The 27,967-nt window shown below is 54.9% G+C and overlaps 1 long non-coding RNA gene across 2 annotated transcripts; it reads left to right on the top strand.

The window, feature by feature from the left end:
* Window positions 1-16: 16 nt before the first annotated feature.
* Window positions 17-27,967, top strand: LOC138436528 (uncharacterized). Of its 2 annotated transcripts, none has more exons than XR_011255453.1 (3): window positions 17-213; window positions 23,119-23,333; window positions 26,142-27,967. It is a non-coding gene; the product is annotated as an uncharacterized lncRNA (long non-coding RNA). The 2 variants fall into 2 exon arrangements; XR_011255452.1 differs by lacking the exon at window positions 17-213 and adding an exon at window positions 2,675-2,819.

Raw genomic sequence — 27,967 nt, 5'->3', positions numbered from 1 at the left:
CCCATCAATCTCTCCCTCCCTCGCTCGCTCGCTCGCTCCGGGGCGGCTGCGGGCACCGGCGGGGCGGGGAGGAGGGGGCACCGGGGGGTGCGGTGCCGGAGGAGGACGACGCTGGGATTGGGGTGGGGAGAGAGCCTGAGCACAGCAAGCGAGAGACGAGGGGGCGCGGGCGGCCGGGGTCACGCGCGCCGGCAGAGCCTGGAAGCGGCCTCGGTGAGTAACACCGTTGCCATGGCGACGTGGCCGGGAGGAACAGGAAGCGGCAGAAATAGCTGCCGCCGCGGCCCGCGCGCCCGGCCCCTCCCCCCCGCGAGCTCGTTACCACGGAGACCGGCTAGCGCGAGGCTGCGCGGGCGGCCGCGGTCTCCGGCGCCCCGGCCCGCGCATGCGCCCCGGGGCCAGTCCCGCGCGACGGACGCGGGGTCGAGGGGCGCCGAGGAGGGGGCCAAACGCTGCAGCTCTGGCCCCGCCCGGACCCCCATACTTGCCTAGCTGCCCGCTTGGATTAGAAGGGGAAAAAAAAAAAACCAAAAACGAAAAAGCAAAACTGTTTGTTGTTTGCGTTTGTAAAAGCAGCCCTGCCTTTGTTTCTGGCGGATTCGCTGGTTTCCAGGCATCGAAGGTGCGGTGCCTGGTGCGGGGTAGGGGGCAGGGACACTTCAGCCCGCGAGGTCCCAAATGTTTTCTGAGCGTCAGGCGCTGGGTCGTGTCCGGGACGCCGCCGAGGGGACGCGGAACACCCGCTCTGCCCTGCAGGAGGCCTGGCCTGGGACTGTCTAACGAGGCCCTGGGACTGATCTGGCTGCCTGAAGCCCTCTCTGAGCCTGACCTTCCCATGGGGGGCGGGGGGTGACTTCTTTGAGGTGATGCCCAGGGTTTCCCCCGTCCCCCCACACATCTCCTGCGTTGCCTGGTCCCTTTCCCCTCATATCACCTTCCCCAGATTCTAACCGGCAGAGAACACAGAGGGAGAAGTGAAATCTAGGCAAACCCCAGGCTCCCTCTCCACTCCCTGTTCACCAGAAAACTGTGAAACAGCCCACCCCCTCCCCCTGCCCCCCCACAAAAAAAGTTGAGGGAACCTAAATGTTTCATAAACAAAAGCCACTCTGCAACAACTTGTTTATGTGGAAGCCTGGCTGCAGCCTTGCACGTCTGAGGCTGTGTGTGTGTGTGTGTTTTGGAGGGCAGGCTGTTTGTGCAGGATTTTTTTTTTTTCCCCTCTTCGGATTTTGTTTGTTTTTAATAAGGGTCAGAGGTCTGGGCTTCTGTGGGGAAGGAGAAAGGGTCACCTCGGATGGACAGGCCAGGAGCTCTCAGTAGGACAGGTCAGGGGGCCTACGTGCTGGGGCAGAAGCCAGGAGCCTGGAGCCTCCTCATCTGGCGCTGCTCCTGGTGGTGGTGGGCTCCAGGCTCTCTGAGCCGCTCCCCAGGGTATCGCTCCAGTGGGGTCCCAGACCAAGGGCTGGAACCTCTCTTCTCTGGCCAGGACAACTGTCATTTCACCCAGCCCCTGCCCTGGCCACACTGGCCAACAGATAAGGCAAGCAGAGCAGCCCAGGTCTCTAGGGTTTTCTATAATGGAAAGGAGACGCTTTTGTTTTTTGTATGGGCAGACTTAGATTTTCAGCATCCAGGCTGACCAGATGGGAATGTAGGGAGCGTGTGTGCACAGAAGGGGGACTGCTGCTTCAAATCCCCTCCCCCTGCCCCCTCCATCCAGCCTGGTTCCCCAGTGTGACCTTGTGTAGGCTGCCTGGTTTCTGGCCACTCAGCCTGGGTAGAGCAAAGGCGAGTGGGAGGGGCTTGGGTGAGTTTTCTTGTCTCATTCTCTCTCCCTCTTTTGAGGATCGAGAGAGGGGGCCCCAGCCCTGAAGGGATTGATCAGAAGACTTCTGGCCCACCGTGGCCGACTTAGCATCATATTTATCCCTCCTCTTCTTGGAAGAGGAAAGAAAGACACAGAAGGGAGCTGGGAGCAGTTGGTAAAACAAAGATAAAGACAAGCTCCGTCCAGAGGGTGGTAGCCTGTGCTGAGAACCAGGACTTCAGAATCAGTCCTGGTGGTGAACCCCCTTGGCTTCCCCAGAGCTTGTACGTCTGGACAATAAGAACAATGCAATGCCTGTCTTGAAAGTTGTGATGGTTCTGTTAAGTTACGCACAAAAGCTCTTAGCACAGTGCCAGGTACAGAGTAGGTGCCCAGAACATGGCAGCTCTTACTGGAGCTGGAGGAGGTTTACCACTCTCCGTGGTGTGACTCAGGATTGCTGCCTTGGGCCCTGAGGTCCATCTTTGGCACAGGCTCTGAACCTACTGTACAATCTGAGGCAAGTCACTTACCTTCTTGAGGCCTCAGTCTTCCTATCTGGCAAATGGGGATAATACTTACAACCACTGATGGGGACCTTAACTCTTTGCCAGGCACGACTGCACAGTCCTTGAATTTCATTATCTAATTTAGCCTTCAAATAACCCTGCAAGGTAAGTACCAGGATGATCCCAGTGTCACAGGTGAGAGGACAGCCTCGGATGAAGTCACCGGCTGGGGATCACACAGCTAGAAAGTGGCCGGTATTACAAAGTTGGTCACGGGGTGGAGTCATGGACACTGAGAGAAAGCATTGGGTTGTTTCTATTGCTACTGTTCTCCCCACCTTCCTGCTCATCCTCTGACCTTTTTTGTGGCTCAAGCCACAGCCCTCCCTTTGAATCGACACTCTGGGCTTCAGCCATTCTGGGCCTTCCTGAGACCGGCAGAGACTCAGCACTCTCAGTGGGAGACACCCTCAGGGGTACATCTGCCTGTGGAGAGCCAGGTGGGTCCCACCAGGCCCTGTGTCAACCTGGCAGCTCACCCCAGTTCTCCCACCGTGCCTGCTCCTCCCTGCTATTTATCGCCGAGGGTTGGGGTCACCCATACTTCCAGGGGTCACGGGTGGCATCCAGATGCTGCAGTTAATTGGGTTGGAAGCCAAAATCTCCATGATTGTCCCAGCGCCCTCTCCCCTCTGCCGTGCTGTCATTTAAGGCACTGGTGGGAGAGGCAGCCCCCCAGCCTCGCCCTCATGCCCTAGGCTTTGTTCCCTCTTCAGGCAGGAAATGGCCCCGGTTGGGTTGTGGTTGTGGCGTCCACTGCCTACATTTGAATCCTGGCCCTGTCCCTTCCTGGAAGTGAAGCTTTGGCCAAGCACTTAACCTCCCTGGGATCCTCAGTTTTTCTTCCATAAATTCGGGATGTGCAGAGCCACTGGCTGTCTAACCAGGTGGTCAGTGCGTTCTGAGCGCTTCTCCCTGCCCGGCTCCCAGAGGGTCGTCAGGATGTTACTGGTTATAGCGAGTGCTTTGCTTGCTGCATGCTGGGTGGTGTCAGGCGTTAGCGCAATGAATTTTCAAACAAGTACATTATTACCCCATTTTATAGATGAGGAAGCTGCGACTCAAAACAAGGGAAGTGAGGTGCCCCCAAGGCCACAGAGCCAATTAGTAGAGGAACTGGGGTGAAACCAGGCAGGCCTGTGCGACTCTGCAGCCCTCGCTGTAACCCCAGGTTCCCTACCCGCCCCACTGGAACTCCTCTGGGGCTTTCCACCGAGGTCTGCAATGACAGCATCATTAGCTCTGCCCAGAGCTGTTTCTATAACCCAGGCCTGAGAGACACTGGGTTAATAGGTCCTTAATAAAGCCAGCAGAGGCGTCTGCATCTTCTGGGGCAGGGGCCAAGGAGCCAGGTGCAGCAGAAGAGTCCTAATGAAAATACTGGGGAGGGGGAGGGGCCGTGGGCCAACCAACCGCCTGCTCCTGTGTCAAAGTCAGTCCTTTCGCCTTGAGTCACTGAATGCCTCCCCGTGTAGGGGACAGTCACCCATCACTCACTCCACTCATCCTTTCTTCCTTTCATCATGGGCAGAGTCCTGGACCAAGAAGCGGGAGACCAGGTCGTATGTGACCCTGGGGAAATGACCTCCCAAGTGGTTCCTCACCCCAGTTGAAGCACCTTAGAAGACTCAGGAGACCTCACATTTTGGGGTCATTACTACCAATTTTGTGGTCATGCTGTTACAGTGAAGGGAACTGCCCTAGAGCCACTGGCTTTGGGAGGTGTTCAGTACGGATGTGAGAGTTGGACCATAGAGAATGCTGAGCGCCGAAGAATTGATGCTTTCAAACTGTGGTGCTGAAGAAGACTCTTGAGAGTCCCTGGGACAGCAAGGAGATCAAACCAGTTGATCCTAAAAGAAACAAACCCTGAATTTTCATTAGAAGGACTGATGCTAATGCTAAAGCTCCAATACTTTGGCCACCTGATTCGAAGAGCGGACTCGCTGGAAAAGACCCTGATGCTGGGAAAGACTGAAGGCAGGAGGAGAAAGGGGTGACAGAGGATGAGATGGTTGGATGGCATCACCAACTCAGTGGACACGAATTTGAACAAACTCAGGGGAATAGTGAAGGACAGGGAAGCCTGGCGTGCTGCAGTCCATAGGATCACAAAGAGTCAGACAAGGCTTAGCAACTGAACAACAACAGCAACACATTCATTAAGCAGTCATCATTTGTTCACTCACTCAACAAATATTTATCACTGTGACCTGTGCTGGGCACCAGGCCGGGTGCTGGGGCAGATACAAGATCAGACTAGACCTATAAATTGGGGAAAAGTGGTGGACAGGTGTCACCCTTGGATGCCAGCTCCACACTTGGTAAAAGCTGTGTTGAGAAGCCTATGTGGAGGATTCTGAAGCTGCATCCTGGCTTTGAGAAGAAGAGTGCTGTGATCAATTAGTCATGTCTGCCACGAGCGCAGAAAGGGAATCAAGGCCAATGCATTTGCCGGCCTTAACGCTAAAGAACAGGAGGAACCTCAGGCAGGAGACCCTTTTGACCGTGCCTGCTCTGCTACATGACCTTGGGCAAGACATGGACCTGCTTCCTGCGTCCTTTCACTCCTTTGGGGGCACAGGCGCTGACAGGAGAGTCTGCATTTTTCGCGATCGAAGGAGCTAGAGCAAGACAGCCCAGTCTTCCTCTTAGAACTCATCTTGCTCCGGGCAGATGTGAGAATCAAGTGTGAGATACCCCTACGTGGAAACACAGGGCTGTCAGTGTGTGGGTGGTAGGGTAGGAGCCCAGCAAAGATGGTCCCCAGCTGCTCTGCTGACTGTCCTAGTCTGGACCTCAGCTTCTCTACGTACACAATGAGGAGGATGGGGAGGGGAAGTGCTGAAGTGCTCCCCAAATCTGCTGCGTGTGATGCCTGTCACGCTGAGGCCCTTGGGGGACAAGGAAGGCAGGATGAAAGAGGAGCCTCTGGAGACGAGGTGGCGGGAGGGAGCTCTCCAGTACTCTTGGCAAAGCCCGAGACCCCCTCCAAGGGCGGCAAGAGGCTGGGAAGGACATGGGGAAGGGCCATGGGGCTGCTGCAGCACCCAAGGGGAGGCTACATCTTCTGGGTTCGTTCTGAGGGTTGTTTGGCTCCACTGGGAGTCTCTTTCCCAGATGCACCCCGTAGATGCCATCCCTGAGCAAGGAAGGGAAAGAGAAGAGAGTGGGAAAGGCGGGAAAGGGCTGGAGGAGCGGAGACTCCAGACTGGTGGGAGTCCGGGTCCCAGGCGGTAATGCCCCCGGCCCCAGGGAGAGTGGAAACAGCGGAAGGAAGACAAGGGCAGATCCCTGGAAGTCATGGAGCCAACAGTGGTCCTCAAAAACAGATCCACCAGTCTTCACAAGCCTGACTCTGGGGGTTGGGGGCATCGAGGCTGTACATTCCACCTGCTTTTAAAATCCCTCGTGGTTCCTTGTTGCCTTAAGGTGAAGTCTGAACTCCTTAGAGGTAGCACATGCTGCTGGGTGAGGTCTGGGGGCCCGAATCCAAGTCTCAGTCCAGCCACTATCAACTGTGTGACAACCAGCAACTTATCTAACCTCGCTGGATCTCAGTTATCACATCTGACAATGAGGATGATAACAGTACTCACGTAAGAGGATTGTAGCATGAGGTGAAGAATTGATGCTTTCGAACTGTGGTGCTGGAGAAGACTCTTGAGAGTCCCTTGGACAGCAAGGAGTTCAAACCAGTCGATCCTAAAAGAAATCAACCCTGAATATTCACTGGAAGGACTGATGCTGACGCTGAAGCGCCAATAGTTTGGCCACCTGATGCAAAGAGCCGACTCATTGGAAAAAACCTTGATGCTGGGAAGAATTGAGGGCAAGAGGAGAAGAGGGTGACAGAGGATGAGATGATTGGATGACATCACTGACTCAATGGATATGAGTTTGGGCATCCTCTGGGAGATAGTGGAGGACAGAGAAACCTGGCATGCTGTAGTTCATGGGGTCGAAGAGCGCCGGGCAGGACTGAGTGGCTGAACAAGAGGACTGAGTGAGCTTCAGGCTTGCCTTGGGCTTAGCGTGGTGCCGGATGCGACAGAACCGTTCAATAGCAGATGGCATTGTCATCACTGTTGTCGTTTAGTCGATAAGTCGTGTCTGACTCCTTTGCGACCCCATGGACTGTAGTTTGCAGAGTCTGTTCCGTGGGATTTCTCAGGCAAGAATCCGGGAGCGGGATGCCATTGCCTTCCCAACCCAGGGATGGAACCCGCCTCTCTAGCATTGGCAGGTGGGTTCTTGACCACTGAGCCCCCAGGGAAGCACTGTTATTACTGAGTCTAAAACGTGGCAGAGCTCGATGAAGATGCCGAAGGCCCTGACCATGTGAATCCAGTCTTCCTCGCCCATCTCGTTAGCGCCAACCGCTCGACTCCACAGGGCTGCTCTGTCCTCCCGGCCCGCCATGTTCTTTTGGGTCAGGCCTCTGGGCCTTTGCCCGCACGGTGCGCTCTGCCAGGAGTGCCCGCCCTTCTCCCTGCTGCTTTTGGACCTCGGTCCGCCGTCAGCTGCTCTGGGAACCACCCTCCTGGCGAATTGCTCCACATCCTCTCTGCATCCAGAGTTCTGTGCACATGCGGCCCATGGCTGCCGCCCACATGGCGGCCGTATTTACCGCCCCTCTGACTCTCCTACTTTGGCCAGTCCCCAAGCTGTAAGTCCTCACGGTGGACGGACGCAGACCACTCCCCACGCCTGCGCTGCTTCTTCCTTATCAGACAGAAGCAGGATGCCTGAGCGCCCCTCTGATGAGTCCCGTGGGAGCATTTTTTGTGACATGCTGGGGCCTCCAAGTTAGCGCTCAGCACGAGGGGGAGGTTCAGAGGCCCCCCACCTTCCCTCCCTCTCCCTGCACGTTTCCTACCCCCTCCCCTGCTTACCTTCACTGCCTTCTGCTCCTGGCCTGGGAAGAGCCACTAATCTACGGGGCCACGTGGGAAATGGTGCCTCGGGTGGATGTGTGGGGTAGATGGGCACCAGTTACCCAGGTCCTACGGGAGCTGCTGGGGGCAGAGGGGACGTCCCCTCCCTGCCCTGGGAGCTGTCTGTGGTGCAGTGGCAGCCGGGGGTGTGGCTCTGTAGCCAGCGCCATGGGAGCGCTTGTCCCCACCCTTCTCATTCTGTCCCTGTCTGGTCATGGGGCTTCTTCCTGCCACTCACTGCAGGGCAGCCAGGTCTCCGTGTCCTGGCAGAGGGATGCTGTTGCTCCTGTCTGGGTGGATGCTCTGTGCCCAGCCACTGGCCCCAGACCAAGTGCCTCTGCAGGATGTTCACGCTGAATGAGGTCCATGTGGGAGATGAGAGGGCCGAGGCCCGGGGCGAGAAAGGAGTGTGTCACACAGAGCCCCGTGCCGTCTTCTGTAGCGCATTGCCTTGCCAGGAAAGCAGAAGACCTACAGACTTCGGCTTTGACCTTGAGGAAATGGAGAAACTTGGACTTCAAAGGCAGATTTCCGTGGCTAAGACATGGACAGGCTGTGTGACCTTGGGCACTTTCCCTAACCTCTCTGAGCCTCAGGTGCGAGTGAGGTTGCATGAGATGACAACCGCACAGGGCCTAGCAAGGACCAAACAGGTGCTTTCTTATAATTAGGGAATAGTTAGGCCTCACCGTGAACAAACGCAACCAATGGAATTTGTTTTTATGCAGACGTGGCCATTCCCCTGCCCTTTTCTATGTTATGGAAAAATCCTCAGTGTTGTAAAAGGAACCATTACAGGTTTATCTGTGTATAAGTTGGAGGGTACCTGGCATACCTCCTGCTCTGCCCCTAGAAGCTGAGACCTCAGGAGAGGGACTTGGCGGCTTTGGACCTCAGCTTGCTCATCTGCAAAATGGGGATAGTGGCACCTCTCTCCAAGGACTGCTGTGGGGCTCAGTGAGATAACTTAGGGGTACAGGGAGAGCCTGTGATTACAGCCTTAGAGATCCTGTCTTCTTTTTTTTTTTTTTTTAGAAAAAAAAAAAGAATGGAAAGCTTATTTTCTATTTTGGCCATGAGTCAAGTGGGATCTTGGTTCCCTGACCAGGGATCAAAGCTGCACCAGCCGCGTTGGAAGCATGGAGCCTTAACCACTGGGTCACCAGGGAAATCCCCACGTCCCATCTTTTTCAGAAATTAAAGATACTCCTTATGGAGAACAGGCTTGCCTTTGGGTGTGGACTTGGCCAGGGAGACCTGGTCTCAGGGACTGCGTTTCCTGGGGAGGGGTGGGGTCCGGGGCTGCTGGGCTGAGCGAGCAGGGTCCTTCCAGGAAAGGGAAGCCCCACCTGGCAGCGCCCGCTGCCGCCTGGCCCCCAGCTGGCCGTCCCTTCCTCCCCACCCTCGCTGGAAGCCCATGTTGCCAGGCCTCCCCCCGCCACTGCTGCCAGTGCCGCGGCCGCCCTTTTCTGAGGATGTGGGGGATGGGGTGGGGTGTACATTTTCCAGGCGACGTTTCCCTGGCAGCTCTGCAAACTAATTGGCCTTTAATGTGGCATAGTATTTATTTTAATTAGCAGGAAATTGACCAATTTCTTAATAAGGGGCTTTGTGGAGGCTCCGTATCTGGGCTTGGTGGTACGTGTGTGAATGAGGGGGGAATTGGCAAGCAAGAATGACACCCGCAGTCCAAGAGGGGACTCTTGGGTACCGTGGAACTTGGTCTTCCTGGCTGTGAGTCGTCCCTTCATAGAGCGAGAGGGCCTGTCTTGAGGGCCAGGGAGGTGACAAGGACAGAGAGGATGGGCCTGGACAGCGTGTCACCTGGAGCAAACTCTAGAGGCAGAGGAAAAGGAGGGCTCTGGGCCCGGGGGCACACCAAGGGCCGGGGGCTGCCCCGGGCCTCCTGGGGATCTCACAGCCTCAGACTCTGCCTCTGACCTTGGCCTGGTGAGGTCTTGGGTCTAGGTCAGCGATCTCCTGGCCTTTGCAATGCCTTCTCTCCTTTTGAGGAATTAACAGAGTAAATTAGCAGTTGTTCTGTTGCTAAGTCGTGTCTCTTTGCAACCCCATGGACTGTAGCACGCCAGGCTCCTCTGTCTATGGGATTTTCCAGGCAGGAAATACTGGAGTGGGTTGCCATTTCCTTCTCCCGGAGATCTTCCCAACCCAGGGGTAGAACCCACTTCTCCGGCACTGGCAGGCAGATCCTTTACCAATGAGCTGCCAGGAAAGCCTGTGTAAATCAGCAGGGTCTTCTTACAGGATAAATTCTTTTTCTTTGATCTGATAGAATCACTGAGGTTCCCCTAGCATGTATAATGCCTGGCTATGATGAAATATCCTCTTTTCAAAATGTGGAGGTTCGGAGAAACGTGGTGTTTTTCTGAAGCCTCACAGATGGCTTATATCTGCAGGATATACCCATATCCTGCAGGACTGGCTTAACCATGGCCGCCCCCAAGGGAAGGCTGCCCTGGCATCCGGGTGAGCTTGGTGGTCTTGTCCATCTCCCCACTCTCCTTCAGTGTCCTGAGACAGTGGTAATGGGCCCATTCAGCGTGTCACCTGGACTGTGTGTCCCCTGAGAGCAGGCACTGTGTCTGTGGGCTCAGTTTATGCCCCAGCATCAGGCATATAGAGGTGCACACTGTATGTTTGTTGAATGAGTAAATGGGTGAGTGAATTATGGAGCAGAACTGAAAAACAACCAACCTCGTGACCCCCTAGTCCAGGACTGTCGCCGCCCCCCCCCACCCCACCTCTGCCTTGGGTGTCTTTATGATTTTATATTTTAATTGGGATGGTGCTGAGGGGGAATACGCTCCTCTCCCTGACGTCTATCTCGTCCTCCGGGGACGGTTCACCTCCTCTCACTGCCTTGGGATGTGATCCAGGAGCCTGTGTGCGCATGCGTCTCTTTAGGTGGAAGAACAATGCTTATTCTCTCTCCCTGCAGCTCAGCTTCCAAGGACCAGGGGAGAGGGCTGCCTTTGGGTCTCATGGTCTCACTGAGCTCTTCCAGGGGTCTCCCAGGATTTGCCTCGACCACTGGCTGGGACAAGTGAAGCCATGACCTCTCTTGTCAGCCCCTAGCCCATCATCCTCCTCTGCTGCCCCGGGGCCCTCAGACGCTCCCGTCCAGAGATGTCCCAGGGACTCTGCTGCACCTCTGCGTGGACTCAGACCAACCACGTCCCCTGTTTATTTATTTGAAACCATTTATGCAATGCTTTCTCTCTACCAGGCACCGTTCTGGGCACTTTATAGGTATTTATCCCTCAGTATGAAGCAGGTGCTGTTATGTTCCCATTTTGCAGCCACAGAAACTGAGGCACAGAGAAGACAAGTGACTGACCCACTACCCCCTCCCTGGCTTTCACTACAGGCCTCTAGGGTAGGAAGTTAGTCCTCACAGTCTTCTTAGGTAATTTCTGTTTCCATGATTCCATCCGGTCGCCGGGCCTTTGCTCACTTGGGTTACCGGTGCTGAGACCCTGGCACGATGCATGGAGCAAAGATACGGTGCCTGGAACCAGCCACACCTGGGTTTGAATTTGAACCTGCCGCATGGAGCTGCGTGATCCTGGGCAAGCAGCTTCAGGTCTCTTTGACCACCTGTTTTCTGAACATTGGGGGCAAAACTATCTATCCAAAAGGTCATTACAAGGAATCAGCAAGGGAAGTCAACTAAGAAACCGGTGTCTGGCTTGTAATTTTTCATTAATAAAAATGAATTATTCTCTTTCTCTGCCCCAACTTGTCCTCCTGTCCTTCAAAGCCCAGTTATTCCAGAAGCCCTTGCCCCTTCTTTCCAGAGTAGAATCCCTAGTTCCAAGGTCCCCAGGACACACCCTGTCTGTGTCACCTGGCCTGGTCATGTCCCCTCCTGCCCTGGGACCCTCAGAAGCTCAGGCAGCGAGGAGATCAGGCCAGAGGAAGGCAGGGCTGTGCTGGGAATAGAGTAGGCATTCTGGCCTCATTCACCAACATTCATCGGGCACCTACTGTGTTCTGGGCACCGTGCATGAGACAGCCTTTGGAAAGCCCACCATGCAGCAGGAGAGGCAGACGAGTGAACTGGCCACCCCGCCTCGGTGGTGGTCAGGCTCAGCTCAGCCCAGGGGAGGGGAACAGGGAATGCAGCCGGTAAGTCAGGAGCCTTTGGGAGGTGGGGGTGGGAGCTGGCAGCCAAGAGACATGCAGAAGGCCGGGGGCATTCCTGGCAGAAGGGTGGAGGCTAAGGCAAGTGTGGTCTTGGGGAAACGGCTGGTCACTGTGGCCCTGTTGGGTGGGCGTCATGGAGACTTCTCTACAGCCACCCAGCATCCCTGCCAGGTAACAGGTGCTGAGCAAGGCGAACAAGGGAGAGCTGGTCTCTGTCCCCAAGAATCACATTCCAGTGTGAGGTGCAGGGGAGCAAATATCAACCAAGTGACTAAATAAATAAACAAGATCACAACAGAGAGTGAAGAGTGAATGAGGCCAGCAGAGCAGAGAGGTGGGAGACCTGGCTAGAGGCTGCAACCAGAGCTGGCCTCTCTGCCGAAGGTGCTGGAACCCAGGAGGACTGAAGCAGGGGGCAGAGGGCAGGGTCAGAGGGCATTCAAGCTGACTCCTGGATGGCTGAGGGCAGAATGGAGTTAGAGGAAAGAACAGAAGCCAGAGACCAGGGCGATCTCCAGGCAAGATGGTTCCCTGGGGACTGAGAGGGGAAGGCAGATTCGAAAGCTCTCCAGGAGGTAAAGAACGGGGCTTGCTGTTCCAGCTGTGGAAGGGGAGGGGTGTGGGGAGATGAGGCTGAACCCAGATTTCTGGACCCGGCCTTGGAGTGACTACGATGCCCGTTCGCCGACACGGTGATGAGCTCATCTTAGAGCTTGTTGAGGGAAGGTCCCACAGGGGTTGGTGTGGGGGCGTGGAGGCAGGGGTCGGCCACCGTGTCCAAGACCCGGGGCAGAGGTCGGGGCCTGCAGCCGTGGGTCAGAGGTGCCTGACAGTCCCACCAGATCCTGCCTTGACCAAAGGAAAATTCAGGCCATCCTCTTCCCCTCTAGTGTCCCTGACTCATCCCAAGAGTCTGCAGTATGACACGGTCTAGAATCTTGAAGGCTTTTCCTCCGGTCCCCAGAGTCCTTCAAAGTCCCCTTCCTGGTCCACACGTCCCTTCCACTGGGACCCAGTGATCAGAGGTTTCAACTGGAGAAGCGAGGAGGCTATTTCTGGGAAAGGAAGGGGTCCTCAGGAGGCTCAGGCTCACCCCACCCCACTCCACTCTAAAAAGCACCCATCACCACCATGGGGTTCTGGGTGCTGAGCTCTGGAGGGTACCCCACTCCCGATCTGGTGGGAAAGGATGGCTGGGGCTGGGGGTGGAGACTGTGGGGTCTTGAGCGGTGGCCCTTGTGGCTGTCGGGTTGGGTCCCCGGCTCCCCGGGTATTCTCTTTGAGGGGGCGTTTCTCGTCTCTTCGCAGTGGGTGCTCTGTGTCTGTTTTGTCCCCACCACTGGGGGCTGGGCTGGGACCCAGCTGGGCTCTGTCACTGGGCCTTACAGACTGATGGAGGAAGGGATGCGTGTGTGTGTGTGTGTGTGTGTGTGTGAGAGAGAGAGAGAGAGAGAGAGAGAGAGAGAGACAGCCTGCCTGAAACCTAATTGTCCGCTGTCTAATCCGTCAGCCGGAGGACAGCTTGCCAGCCCCTCCCTGGCAGGCTGATAAATGCCGACTGCGGCCCCCCTGCGCCAGGCCGGCCTTAATTGGTATCAGGACGTGCCTGGACTCGATCCTTCCGGCCCCTGCCTTCCTTGCCTCCTGCCTTCCTCTCCTCCAGCCTGCAGGCCTCCACCCAGCCCCAGGTGGAGGCTGTGAGACCAAGAAAGACAGCTCCACTTATGCGGCACCTTCTGTATGCCTTCTGCACACCCTCCCCCACCCTCATGCAGCCCTGCGAGAGGAGACCAGCTTGCTCTCCCATGCACACACATGGGACATGTTTGCTGAGCCCTCCACCTGCCCACCCCCAAGCAGGCTGAGAGCTGGGGTCCACGGCGAACAGGGAAGACTCGCAGATTAGACTTCCTGCCCCCTCCCTGGGAGCTCCCTATAACTGGCAGGAAGGGGCTTGTTCCCAGACAGTTGACTGGTAGAGCTCAAGGGTAGGAGTTAACCCTTTGCCCATTTTAGGAAGTTCAGAGAGGTCTGGCAACCTGCCTGAGATGACGCAGCGAGCCAAGGAGGGAGAGAGAGCAAAGTCGCCCTCCAGAAGACCACACACGGTTGGTTCGCAGTGTCATGTGGGTCTGAACCGCTCAGGGCACAAGTTAGAAACTCAAGTACCTGCCCCCGAGATTCTAAATGAGGGTCTGGGCACCCTCTGGCTCTGGTGAGTGGGCCACTCAGGACTTGAGCGTAAGTTCTCCGTTCTCCATGCTGATGGAAAATCAGGGTGGGGCAAAGCGGGTAGGAGAGGAACAGCATCTCATTCATTCATTCAGCTAGTACTTACTGAGCGACTGCCTTGACACAGAAAGGGCTAGCCACGTGACTTGTGGGGTTTTGTGCAAAAGGAGAATAGGGGACCCTTGTCTAAAAAGTACCGAGCGTTGGGAGACAGCGATCCCCGAGCAGTAAACCAAGTGGGGTTCCCAAGGGACTGTGCAGGCATCTGGCCCTGCTGCTGGGGAAGGAGCCCTGCAAGGAAATAGCCAAACCAGAGCGCCCCAGGCCGACTCTGACCTGACCCCCACCCCTTATCTGGAACTTTGAAATTAACCAAAGGTCCGAAAACCCAAAATTCTTTTGTAAGATGGTGGCAAATTCATTAGGAAGCAAAAATTGGACCTCAACCAATAGGAAACTATTTATAGCTTTATTTATTCCCCTTGATGTGAACATTTATACATTTCATTGCAGAGATATTTATGTACTTGACTGTGGGGGCTGCCCAGGCCCTGCTGGGGTGTCAGCTAAGCTATACCGTAGGTGCCATATTGCTATTCCAAAGGGACAACTCAGTCCCTGCACCCCTCTGGTCCAGCGGTTTAGGAGAAAGGATTTGGAATCACACAAGATGTTATCTATGCCCTGTATGGAATGATTGCCGTGCCTTCCCCCCCTTTTTTTTTTTTTTAGTATAATTGACACATGGCATGTTAGTTTCAGGTGTACAACCTAATGATCTGATATTTGTATGTTCCTTTTTTCCCCCTGCATCATCCAAAGAAGATGAGGGTCTGACAATAACTCCAGTTCTGGCCTGCCTGTTCCTTGCTTGGTTGTTAGCTGCCTTGTGCTAGGAAGGGGGCTCACTGATCTGATGCCCAAAGGGGCTGGGTGGGTATCACTCTCAAGGTCCAGTTGAATCTTTTATTTCATTGTAAAGGGATTGGGGAGAAGAGGTGAAGTCAAGCATCAGAGCAGTTTTCTTACGAAAAGAAGAGAAAATAGCTTTATTCATTATACATGTAATACATGCTCATCACCATAAAAAAATTAATACAAAAGAAGAAAGTAACAGTAATCTGAAACCTACCTTCTCCACAGTAACTACTGTGGATGTTTCTGTGATTCCCCTTCCTTCCAGATTATTCTAGATATCTCTTTTTTTTTTTTTCCAAAGGTGGTCTTCACCAGCCGGTGTTTTACAACCTACATTTTTTCCCCGTCACTGAACAATGTGTTGTAGCATCTTCCCACCCCTCAGTCCTTGTTTTACAGGGAGACGAGGAAGTCTGAAAACAGGTAACCAGCTCAGACAACCCCCTTGTCGGCCATTCTTTGATGCCAGCTTTTCATGAGTGTGTCCATCCCCGAGATGGCCCCCTTGTGCACACACCCACCTGTGACCTTAGGTCACGTCCACACATGCGGATGGCTTCCTAGGTGGCGCTGGTGGTAAAGAACCTGCCTGCCAATGCAGGAGGCCTGAGACACGGGTTCTATCCCTAGGTCGAAAAATCCCCTGGAGGAGGGCATGGCAACCCACTTCAGTATTCTTGCCGGGGAGATGAATCCATTCTCCACAGAGAATCCCATGGAGATGCGGAGCTCTCGGGTCTACACGGGGTGGGTACATCCATCACATGAGAGAGGCTGCCAGATTTCCAAAAGCCATGTGCCCTCCCTGGGCCCGTCACTCCCACAGGGCTGTTCTCTGATCACTGAAGAGCAGCCCATCCAGTCTGGGCAAAGGGCCCTGCCAGGCAGCCCCTTGCTCTGCAGCTGCAGGGGAATCGGGGAGCCGGCAGGGGTGCCACATCAGCTCCACCACCAGGGCTGTTCAGCTGCCTCTGCGTGGCTGTCTCTCCCTCTATCTCCACTGGCTGACAGTCTTGTGTCCCTGGTCCCCTGAGGCCCCTTGGCCGATGCCCCCAGCTGGGCCTCTGGTTCTCTCATCTCAGATGGGGATAAAGGCTGGACCCCAGGCCTCATCACCCCCTTAATCACTTGAGCTTTCTCCTGATTTGCATGTCCTTAAGGCGCCTTGATTAATACCCCTTCCTAGGATCTTCTGCGCTCCAACCACGAGGGCTCTGATTGCAAAGTGGCCTCAACTTCGTTAAAAATAAGATAAATCCTCCTTCACGCAAGTGGAGCCCATGCTTCTCTGAATGGTAAGAGACCTGGAGGCATCTCCCAGGAGCCCTGTGAGCATAGCAACAGTGGAAATTTCTGGAAGGAATCAGGCCATTTTTCTAACCAGTGGTCTAGATCCTGTTATCAAAACAGACATGAATTCTCACGGTTGCTGGACGTGGACATCATCTTCCCCTTCACAGAAAGGAAACTGAGGCTCAGAGAGGGCAAGCTATGTGCTCAAGGTCACCCAGTCAGGATGTTTTCAGTGCAGTCAGGATTTGAACTCGACAATGTCTGATGCCGTGCATGCGCGCGTGCTCTGTTGCTCAGTCGTGTCCGACTCTGTGCGACCCCATGGACTGTAGCTCGCCAGGTTCCTCTGTCCATGGGGATTCTCCAGGCAAGAATACAGGAGTGGGTTGCCAAGCTCTCCTCCAGGGGATCTTCCCGACCCAGGGATCGAACCCGCGTCTCTGCATCTCCTGCATTGGCAGGTGCGTTCTTTACCGCTGAGCCACCTATGACCAGCCAGACGCTTATTGGACACTCTTCACTGCTTTGTTAAACACAGGCTGGGCCTGGAGCTCAGGGTGTGAGGTGTATGAGGCTGGATGTCCTTGTAGTTGATGAAGGCTGGCCGCATCCCTAGGAAGAGGACCATGCGCCCCTCTGCTGTCCCCCGGCTGTGCGTTTTCACATCTGGAGGTTGGAATAGGGTGTGCCGGATCTTTGTGGCTGTCACAGCCCAGACCTCCTGGGACCGTGGGCATAAGCACCATTGCACCCGCGCCATTTCCCATGTGTGGTCTGATTCTCCCATGCCCTCCCATCTGCACCATTAAGAGTGAGCCCCAAACGTAGCCCAGGACTTCTGCTTGCTCTCTGTTGCTTGGAAACGCTCTTTGAGGGGCCTCTGTGGGGCAGGATGGTCCCCAGGGTGGCAGGGAGTGGAGATGTATCTGGATAAATGCTCTGCCCTGCCATCCTCTTGGAGCATCTGCCTTCCCTGCCAGCTGCAGTTTTTCCTGCTTCTCATTAGGGCCGAGGTGTGAGAGATGCGAGGTTTCAAATGCTCTGAGGGTAGCACAGCCTTTTGTCTCCCTGGCTGAGCAGTTTCCCGGCCCACTGCTCCTGCTATTGCTCTTTGCCGGGTCCTAGAGAGAGAGAGAGAGAGAGAGAGAGAGAGAGAGGTGGGCTGTCAGGGTCTCCCGGACCATTTGCAGGGCCTCTGGGGAGGTGGGCAGGCTGGACTTTCCCATGAGTTCCTGTTACCTTTGGCCATCTCAAGCCTTGCTGAAGTGGATGTCCGGCTGAGTGTGGCTGTACCCGACAGGGACCTGCCAAGCCACCGGGCCTTGGAGCAGGTGTGCACACACGGTCCACTGCCCTGAGCCCCGAACACACCCTCCCTGGCCTCTGGAACAGGGTGTACCGGGCGCCCAACTTCCTGGAGAGCTGTAACAGGGTGTTCCCCCTCCTCAGGGGATGCCTCTGGGTTGGGGGGCAGTGGGAGGACCGCAGAGGAGGAGGCACAGAGCAGGCTGGGAACATTCCCCCCGCGCCAGGCCTTGGGGTCCAAAGTGCAGGCATCTAGAACGGTGGCCCCTGGGCGTCCGCTCCTGCCCCACCTGTGCTGCTGGGCCCTCTCAAGGGAAGCTGCCCACTCCTCCCGCATTCTCTCTCCCAGCTGGGCCTGGGCGTATGAGTGAGCTGAGAGATGCTCGAGCACATTCTCAAAGCCTTTGGGTTTCAGAGACCAATACAATTTCCAAAGAAATCTTGAGGGACTGATGGGGTAATGACGGTTTTAAATTCTTCTAGGGAAGAGTGTTAATGGGAACAAACAAAACAAAGAAGCACACGCATTAAAAATTGCATCATCAACTCTCACTTCAGTTCTTGAAATAAATTACATTTTAAAACCCAAAAGGTCCCTGTGACAACTAGAGGGGTGGGATGGGGTGAGAGGTGGGAGGGAGGCTCAAGAAGGAAGGGACATATGTATACCTATGGCTGATCCATGTTGATGTATGACAGAAATCAACACAGTATTGTAATTATCCTTCAATTAAATAAATTAAAAAAAAATAAAACCCCAAAGGTGTGAGGGACATAATCTTAAAATGAAGGGATGCTCTTCCCCCAAAAGAACCTCTGGACACCTCACACTGTCTCTGACACAGCAAGACCTGGAGCACTGAGTACATAGCAGAACACCAGGCGCTGTCCCTAACGGGGCACTTAGGAGCTCCTCTTGGTCATAAGATGGCTGCTGCACCTCTGGTCATCACGTCCACATTCCAAGCAGGAAGAAGAGGGCAGGGTGAATTCCTTGAAATCTTTGCTGTGTAACTCAGGAAAGGGAATTTTCCTCAGCATCTGTTGCCTTCACCTCATTGGCCAGAACTGGGTCACATGTCCACTGCTAGCTGCAAGGGAAGCTGAGAAATGGAGTATTTTCATTTTCTGGATTCTGTACAGAGAAAGGCCAGAAAGGAAGGGGACTGGAATGGGTGTTTGAGAGGCTGCACAGACAGTTTTCTGCAAAGTTTCAGCTTTCATTTCATGTCATCTCACCCTAGCTCTTTGTGTGGAACCTCAGCTCCCATGACTGACTGGTCACCAGCACCCAGTTCCTCGAAGGCAGTTGGGAGTGCCCAGTTCAGCCTGCAACCCCAGACACCATCAATCCATACTGTCCCTGCGTCGGGGACCCCAGGGCTGCTTCTGTCTCTTTTGCAGTTTCTGGCTTGAAGAGCACCCAAATTCAAAGCTTGTTTTCAGAGGAAGGCCCTCAGAGAGAGTTGCCAGATAAAATACAGTTAAATGTGAATTTTGGATAAATAGCAAATAATTTTTAACTATAAACATTTGCATGGGACATACTTAAATCTTTATCATTTATTCAAAATCAGATTTAACTGAAAGTGAAGTTGCTCAGTCGTGTCCGACTCTTTGCAACCCCATGGACTGTAGCCTATCAGGCTCCTCCGTCCATGGGATTTTCCAGGCAAGAGTGCTGGAGTGGATTGCCATTTCCTTCTCCAGGGGATCTTCCCGACCCAGGAATCGAACCTGGGTCTCCCGCATTGCAGGCAGACGATTTACCGTCTGAGCCACCAGGGAAGCCCAGATTTAACTGAGTGTCTTGCAATTTTATTTGTGAAATCTGGCATCCCAGCACCCAGAGTCTCAGGTTCTATAAGTAGAAGGGAGAAACTCCAGGGCAGCTCTAAAACCACCCTGCTGTGTGACTCTGGGGATGTCACCTCCCCTCTCTGTTTCAGAGTCCCTGTCTCTGGAGGGAGCTCACCTGAACTTCCCTGCCCAGGGCTGGAGAAACCTGTGTAGCTTCTAATGCCGAAGGAAGGACAGCTCCGTCCCATTCGTACTTGGCACTGCTTTGCTTTGCAGCTGTATTGACCAGGAAATAAGATCATGGCGGGTTACGGTCCATGGGGTCTCGAGAGTCAGACCCGACTTAGCAACTAAACTGCCACCACCAGACTGATGTGTAGCTCTGGAGTTCTGCTGTGCAAAATGGAGGTCAAAATGATTGGATATTGGCACATATGACCCAGTTCTGGCCAGTGAGGTGAAGGCAGAATTAGGCTGTTTGTTCAGCCTGAGAATTTGCACATGGTGACAAATGGGAGGAATTTCCTGGTGGTCCAGTGGTTAAGACTGTGCTCCCGCTCCTGGGGGCGCAGATTCGATCCTTGGTCAGGATCCCCGTGTGCAGTGCATTGCTACCCCCCAACCCCACCCCAACCCCACCCCCCCCCCCGAAAAGAAGGATTCTGAGACACCTCTGCCTGAATCCTGAGCTCGTCTCTTTCTAGTGAGGAGACCTCGGGCAGGTCACTTACCCTTCCGGAGCCCCAGCCTGCATCCATCTGTAAAATGGGTGTGTGTGCAGTGCGGATTCCATGAGCTGTGTGTGCCGAGTGCAAGAGCAGCGTTTCCCTATCCCTCTACCCCCACCCTCCGTTTCCTGGTTGGAGCTTCCCCTGGGAGACACCAGCTTCAGGGTGTGTGGAGGGAGGGGTGTGGGGCGGGGGTACTCTACCTCCGCATCGCAGTGCTGGTGTCTCTGGTGCCCCTGCAGGGCTGTGCCCACCTTCCCCTTTGCTGGGAGCTCAGAGTGTAGCCTGGTGACGGAGGGTATGGGGACTCTCTGGGAGATCTTGCTTCCCAGCCAGCTGCTAGGACCCCATGAATGACCCCTGGGGAGTGAAGGCGCCCCCCCCACTATGTTGCTGGCACCTGGGGATGCCTGCCTTCACTGGTCCATCCACAGTGTCCTGGCCGCAGGGTGAACCCAGAAGTCACGGGCCGGAAAGGCCCTCCCCCCTCTCTCTGAGAAGAATCAGGGAAGGGTTCTCTTGTTTTTCTATCTTACCCTACTTCCTGCCCCTCCCCAGACCCTCCAGATTGTCCACCCAGACCTTCCCTCTTTCCAGCTGGGTGACTCCCTGGCCCAGAGCTGCAGCTTTCAGACCCGCAGAAGGGGAGGGGTTAGCAGGGCCGCTGTGCCCCAGGCTCCACAAGGCCTGTCTTGCGAAAGCTCCCCCCTTCTCAGAATCCAAACCTGAGATGGTACAGCTCAGAGCTGCCCACTAGCCCCCTCACCCGACCCCTAGCGGGAGCAGGACCTCGGGTGTCTGGCATCAGCGTGGAGGAACTTGAGCAGCAAGCAGGGAGACAGGCAGCTGAGAGTCACAGCATGGGGTGGGGGGTGGAGTACATAAACAGTTAGGGAGAGGGGACACAGCATTGTCGCTGTGTCAAAGCTGCCCCCCCACCCCCGCCACAAAGCCACCTGAAGGGAGCGACTGCAACCTGTGAACCCAGAGGACACCTCTCTTCTCCTGGTCCCCTGTCTCACCCCCGAACCCCCTCCACCCCCTCCACCCCAACCCCCCTCCACTGGACTTTTCCCCCTCTTCCTCTCAACCCCCCAACTTTGCAGGTTTCCTCCGATTTGGCTAGAGAACAAGCAGAGGCCCACCCGGCTAGCTGTGCGCAGGCCTTCGCTGTGCTGTGTGCACGTGTGGGTGCCTCTGTGCATGCGTATGTGTGCACACACGCATGTGTGTATGCCTTTGTGCATGTGTGTGCACCGGTGTGTGTGTGCGCGTGTGTGTGCGCGTGTGCCCATGTGCACGGTTGTGTATTGTGCTTTGTGCATGCATGCACGCCTGGGTGCTGGTGTGTGTGTACACCGTGCATGTGTGCACACGTGCACGTGTGTGTGCGCGCGCCTGTGTGAGCGGCGTGCAGGCTCGAGGAGGGGGCCCGCCCGGCTCGGGAGGGGATTTAAAGCCGCTTTCCCGACTGCCGGCGTGAGCGCTCCTGATAAACAGCCCGGAGCTGAGCGCTGCCGGCGGCTGGCAGGCTGCGTATCAGAGCTCCTGGCAGGCTCGCAAAAAGCTGTCCCCGGCCCCGCGAGCCGCTCTATCAGCCCACGGAGGCGGGCGGGGGAGGCGGGAGGGAGGGAGGGAAAAAGTGTTTGCTTCAGCCCTTAATCACGGAATTTGAAATCCCAGCGAGTCGGTGCCATTTATTTTCAGAGGCTGTCAAGGCTGGTTTCAGCATTTAAAAGAAAGGAGGATAAAAAACATTTGCATTTCGCTCCCTCTCTGCCTACCCGCTCACTCTGCTCTCTCCTCTCCCCCTCGTTCTCTGCTCACCTCGCCGCCGGTGGGGCTGCGTGTTGGGGAAGGGATGCCAGAGAGAGATGTTTCAGGGTGCTCCGGGCATCCTCTAGGGTGGGGGATGGCCCCGTCAGAGGCAAGGGTGTGACGGAGGGGCATGGAGGACCAGTAGGGCAAGGGGTGGGGGTGGGGAGCCAGGGTCGGCCAGGGCTGCTGTTTTGGGGTGTGCTGGCTGCCATCTGTGGGGCTCTTGTGGGTTTGCCCCAGCCCCGTGAACTCTACCAGCTCCTCCTGGTGTCTGCAGGGGAAATCTAGAATGTTGGGGCTGTAAGGGGAGCTAGGACACCCCGAGGGAACACTCTCCCTGCCCAGATAGAGAACCAAGGACTGCAAACGAGACTGGCGTGGCTAAGGTCAACCGTGGCAAGACCAGGACAAGGATGGAGGCTAACGGGGTATCATGCTGGATGCCAAGCGCCGTGCAGCACCAGAGACGGGGACGCTGGATGCTGGCACAGCGCTGGACGCCGGGCAGGGGGCTGGGCAAGGAGATCTTTGCCATCAGGAGGACCAGTGCTCCCATGCAGGCCATGCGGCTTCCCAGTACAGTGACTGTAGCCAGGGTCTTCGCTCCGAGCTTCAGCTGGAGCCCATGGTACCTCCCAAGAGGACCAGAGAAATGCCTGCACCGCGCGGCGGGGTAGCTCCATCAGCAGGCGCCTTATGTGCCCACGGCACCCGCTCCTCTTACCCGGTGTCTCTGTTGCCTCTTGGGGATGACTTGATGGGATGACTCTGTCCTTGAAGAAACTGGAGCACAGACCACTGGGTCTGCTCACCCCCGGGGCCCCTCTCTGAGGCAGTTTCCTCATCAGTTAAATGAGAACACCCACAGCACTGTGGTCAGTGAGCAAATGTGTGTGAAGATCTGGGCGGAGCACCGAGCGCGGGGAGGCGCCCCCACCCCACCCCACCCCACCCCACCGCCACCCCTCGCCCGTGGGATGATGGCTTTTATCTCTGTGAGGATGTACCCACCTGTCTTACTCCAAAGATTTCAGGCTTCTCCAGGCCAAGACTCTGCTGTTTTTCTCAGAATGCCTCTTGGTCCCAACTTGGGAGAGTCATGCTGAAAACCCCCCCAGCAGTCCAGCCCCCGACCCCGACCACCACTGAGGCATCTGGAGAGGAGAAGAGAGCCCTAGCCCTGTGGATGGAGCCCCCACTTTTGTCTGAACAGAGGCTGGGAAGGAAGTTCTTGTATCTTTGGAAGACACTCAGGATGCCCCACTCCGTGCCCACCACTATTTGCTTATTTTTTTGATTAGCAAAATGAGCCGTCTTCATTGTCACGGCGCAGAAGGTGTAAAGAAAATAATAAAGTCATGTCCCTCTCTCCCCCTCACAGTTCAGCTCCCCAGATACCCAGCATCCAGCATTGACCACGAAGACTTCCAGGTTTTTCTGTCAATGGAAGCACATATCAATACTTTTGATAAAAGCCAAGCAGTGCTACACATCCTGTTTAGGGCTTTATTTTCCTTTACATATGATGATCTCCTTTCCAGGTCTAAGGCTTCCTTTGGTGACTCAGATGGTAAAGAATCCTGCCAAGCAGGAGACTCAAGTTCAATCCCTGGGTTGGGAAGATCCCCTGGCGAAGAGAAATGGCAACTGACTCTAGTATTCTTGCCTGGAGAATCCCAAGGACAGAGGAGCCTGGCAGGCTACAGTCCACGGGGTCACAAATGGTCAGACATGCCTGAGCGACTGTTTCTTCCAGGTTTGTATGTGTGGCGACCCCGCTCTGTCTCGTGGCTGCAGAGTGTTCTCTTGTGCGCATGCTCCTGCAGGGGAGGTCCACTCCCCGAAGGATGGGCCCAGAAGTTGTGTCCAGTCTTGCCTTCTCAGGGCTGCAGAGAACAGGCTGGCCTTCCCCAGCAGGCAGTATTGCTGGCATCTGAGGGGTGCTGTCCTGAGGGTGCACAGAGAGGACCAGGGAGGCTGGGGGAGGCAGGATCCCTCTCCCCTTCCATAGGGACTGGCTGGTGGGGCTGTGCCAGGACCAGGGCTGGGTGGGGAAAATGGCCTCGGGGAAAAGAGGGTCCAGGGCCCCAGTCCTCGTGGAGGCAGGGGAAGGAAGCCCCTCACCCCGCTGCCTGGGGGCCCTGGGATGGGGAAGCCTCTGGTGTCGGACGCAGTCTGGGTGGTCTGGGTCAGGTTCCTCCCTGCGTACTCCCCTGAGGAGGTGGAGTGGTCCGTGTCCTTCAGGTGGAGGGGGCTCTCTCCTCCTGTTGGCATCCAGTCCTGGCCTCCCTCTCCCCTCCAAAATGCCTCCATGTCCCAGAGGGGGACCTCGTGGTCCCAGATGGCGCCTAATCAGCCGGAAGGGGCTCTGTCTGCGGCGAGGTGGTGTCTTGGTTCTTGATTTTGTTGTTTGTGCATCGGAGGGAACGTTCAGTGTGGCTTCTGAAGACAGGCTGACCTGTGTTCCATGACACTTCCATCTGTTCCAAGCTCCAAATCCTTGAGCCTCAGTTTCCCAATCATTAAAATGGGGGGATTGACAGTACCTACTTCACAGGGTGATTGTGGGGACTGGGTGAGGGGGTCCACGAAAGGGTATTAGGTATTATGTATGGTGTGTGTGTGTGTATACGTGTGGTATGTGTGTGTGTGTGTGGTATGTGTGTGTGTGTTATGTGTTTGTGTGTGTTTGTGGTGTGTGTGTGTGGTATGTGTGTGCTTGTGGTGTGTATTGTGGTGCGTGTGTGTTTGTGGTGTGTGTGTATGTGTGTGGTGTGTGTGTGTGGTATGTGTGTGTATGTTTGTGGTATGTGTGTGTGTGGTGTGTGTGTGTTTGTGGTGTGTGGTATGTGTGTGTGTGGTGTGTGTGTGTGTGGTGTGTGTGTGTGTTTGTGGTGTGTGTGTGGTATGTGTGTGTTTGTGGTGTGTGTGTGGTGTGTGTGTGTGTTTGTGGGGTGTGTGTGTGGTGTGTATGTGTGTTTGTGGTGTGTGTGTATGTGTGGTGTGTGTGTATGTGTGTGTGGTATGTGTGTGTGTGGTGTGTGTGTATGTGTGGTGTGTGTGTGTGTGGTGTGGTGTGTGTGTGGTGTGTGTGTATGTGTGGTGTGTGTGTGTGTGTGGTGTGTGTATGTGTGGTTTGTGGTGTGTGTGTGTTTGTGGTGTGTGTGTGTGGTATGTGTGTGTGTGTTTGTGGTGTGTGTGTGTGGTATGTGTGTGTGTGTTTGTGGTGTGTGTGTGGTGTGTGTGTGTGTTTGTGGTGTGTGTGTGTGGTATGTGTGTGTGTGGTGTGTGTGTATGCGTGGTGTGTGTGTTCGTGGTGTGTGTGTGGTGTGTGTGTGTGTGGTGTGTGTGTGTGGTATGTGTGTGTGTGTGGTGTGTGTGTATGTGTGGTGTGTGTGTGTGGTGTGTGTGTGTGTGGTGTGTGTGTGGTGTGTGTGTGGTGTGTGTGTTTGTGGTGTGTGTGTGTGTGTGGTATGTGTGTGTGTGGTGTGTGTGTATGTGTGGTGTGTGTGTGTGGTGTGTGTGTGTGGTATGTGTGTGTGTGGTGTGTGTGTGGTGTGTGTGTGTTTGTGGTGTGTGTGGTGTGTGTGTGTGTGGTATGTGTGTGTGTGGTGTGTATGTGTGGTGTGTGTGTGGTATGTGTGTGTGTTTGTGGTGTGTGTGTGGTGTGTGTGTTTGAGGTGTGTGTGTATGTGTGGTGTGTATATGTGTGTGTGTGTGGTATGTGTGTGTGTGGTGGGTGTATGTGTGGTGTGTGTGTGTGTTTGTGGTGGTGTGTGTATGTGTGGTGTGTATCTGTGTGTGTGGTGTGTGTGTGTGGTGTGTGTGTGTTTGTGGTATGTGTGTGTGTGGTGTGTGTGTGTGGTGTGTGTGTGTGTTTGTGGTGTGTGTGTGGTATGTGTGTGTGTGGTGTGTGTGTGTGTGGTATGTGTGTGTTTGTGGTGTGTGTGTTTGTGGTGTGTGTGTGGTGTGTGTGTGTGGTATGTGTGTGTGTGGTGTGTGTATGTGTGGTGTGTGTGTGTGTGTGTGGTGTGTGTGTGGTATGTGTGTGTGTTTGTGGTGTGTGTGGTGTGTGTGTTTGTGGTGTGTGTGTATGTGTGGTGTGTATATGTGTGTGTGTGGTATATGTGTGTGTGTGGTATGTGTGTGTGTGGTGTGTGTATGTGTGGTGTGTGTGGTGTGTGTGTGTGGTGTGTGTGTTTGTGGTATGTGTGTGTGTGTGTATGTGGTGTGTGTGTGTGTGTATGTGTGGTGTGTGTGTTTGTGGTGTGTGTGTGTGTTTGTGGTATGTGTGTGTGGTGTGTGTGTGTGTTTGTGGTGTGTGTGTATGTGGTATGTGTGTGTGTGTTTGTGATGTGTGTGTGAGGCATGGTGTGCTGCTTGTGGTACGTGTGTTCAGTATGGAGCGTGTGGGCTGTGTGTTATATACAGCGTGTGTGAAGGGTGTGCATGCGGCGTGTGCGGTGTGTGCTGCATGTATGGATGTGGCGGGCGGTGTGTGTACATGTGTGTCTCATGTTTGTCAGATCCTCACAGCATCTTTTGTGTCCTCTGCCCCCACCAGGCACTCTCTCCACTATCTCAGGAGCCTGGACTCTGTCCCTCTCCCCCAGAATCACTGCTACACCTACATCTCCCTTGTGGCTGATGGACAAGCCGATTGACTGGGGGGCTGGGGAAGGCCCGAGGACAACCTTGGGGAGCAGAAGACACCCCATTCCCTAACCACTTCCCCTTCCGGCACCCCCCAACAACCTCCTGGAACGCAGATCCGCGTGGGCCTCATGTTCAGTGGGGTTTGGGTTAGCAAGGCCGTGGGAAGTTGCTTTCACCTCTCTGAGCCTCAGTTTCCCCATGCGGGAAAAAAAGGATAATAACAATGAGGTCCTAAGATTGTTTAAGCCCCTCCTTTGCTCCCACCAAATAAGCAAGCAAACAAGCAAAACAACAACAACAACAAAGCGGATGGATCAGAGAAACCCCCCAGAGGCACTGAGAGCAGAAGGAGCTTGCGCCCAAGCGGGCCATCAACACGGACCCACACACCACACGGGCTCCTGGCATGAAGTGCGATTCCTCACTTCACTCTTCACAAGTGGGGGCCCCCACTCTCCCCCATTGTGTTTACTGACATAAACCATTTGCCCCTATCCCCGCAACCCTGCACGGCTCTGGTGGGAATTCCTAGATTTGCAGAGCACGTTGAGCCAGGTGGAGAGGAGCTGAAAGGTGAGGTGTAGGCTCCCCAAGGAAAGGGCTCTTTGACACCCTGGCAGGGGGCACAGCTGGCTCACAGCACCCTATGCCAACAGAGCGCTGTCATGGCTAACACTTGTGTTCATGCCTCATCCTGAACCAGCCCCTCTCACCAAGCAATTTCTCACCGCGGCTTCCAAGAAGGGACGTGATGGGAATAAGACCCCATATGCGTGTGGACCCTTGGGGGTTCTTCAAGGCATGTTCATAGATCGTGTTTATCATACTAGATAGCGATGGGGTCTCTTCCCCTCTCAAGTCCTCAGTTTTCTTATCTATAAAATAGGGCTATGATGCTGAAGCTGAAGCTCCAATACTTTGTCCACCTGATGTGAAGAGCTGACTCGGAAAAGACCCTGATGCTGGGAAAGATGGAAGACAGGAGGAGAAGGGGGTAACAGAGGAGGACATGGTTGGATGGCATCACCGACTCAATGGATATGAGTTAGAGCAAGCTCAGGGAGATGGTAAAGGACAGGGAAGCCTGGTATGCTGCAGTCCATGGGGCCGCAAAGACTCAGACACAACTCAGTGACTGCAAAACAACAAATGATGGTGAATCAGTGAGCTAAGGATGCGAGGTGGCTGGCCCCGGCCCCACGTCTGGTAAATCTTAACCAGGGGTAAGTCTTGCGGCAGGCGGTGCCATTGTTTCCAGTGACTCTGGGCCCCGAGAAGGTGGCACCTCCCCGCCCCAGTCAGTGACCCACGGTGCCTTCCTATGGGCAGGGCAACTTTCACACACTTGCACACTCACTGCCAGCAGACTTGGTCATGTGAATTGCTCTGAAGCCACACGCAGCACACGCCATATGCATACATGCAGCACACACCACACATACAACACACAACCCACACCAGGCATGTGTGGGACTGCCCTGGTGGCCCAGTGGCTAAGACTCTGCGTTCCCAATGCAGGGGGCTTGGGTTTTATCCCTGGTCAGGGAAATCGATCCCACATGCCGCAACTAAAGCTCCTCCATGCCACAACTAAATAAATGGTTCCAGGGCAGCCAAATAAAATAAATAAATAAATGTCTTTTAAAAAGATGTCATGGGAAGCAGAGGGGCAAGCAAACTGTGGCCAACACTACACCTGAATGAAAATAAACCTTTCCCATGGTAATCTACTGA

This window comes from Ovis canadensis, chromosome 3 (assembly GCF_042477335.2).
Source record: "Ovis canadensis isolate MfBH-ARS-UI-01 breed Bighorn chromosome 3, ARS-UI_OviCan_v2, whole genome shotgun sequence".
Lineage (NCBI taxonomy): Eukaryota > Metazoa > Chordata > Mammalia > Artiodactyla > Bovidae > Ovis > Ovis canadensis.
The sequence above is the reverse complement of the archived record's forward strand: the minus strand, read 5'-3'. Positions and strand labels throughout refer to the sequence as shown.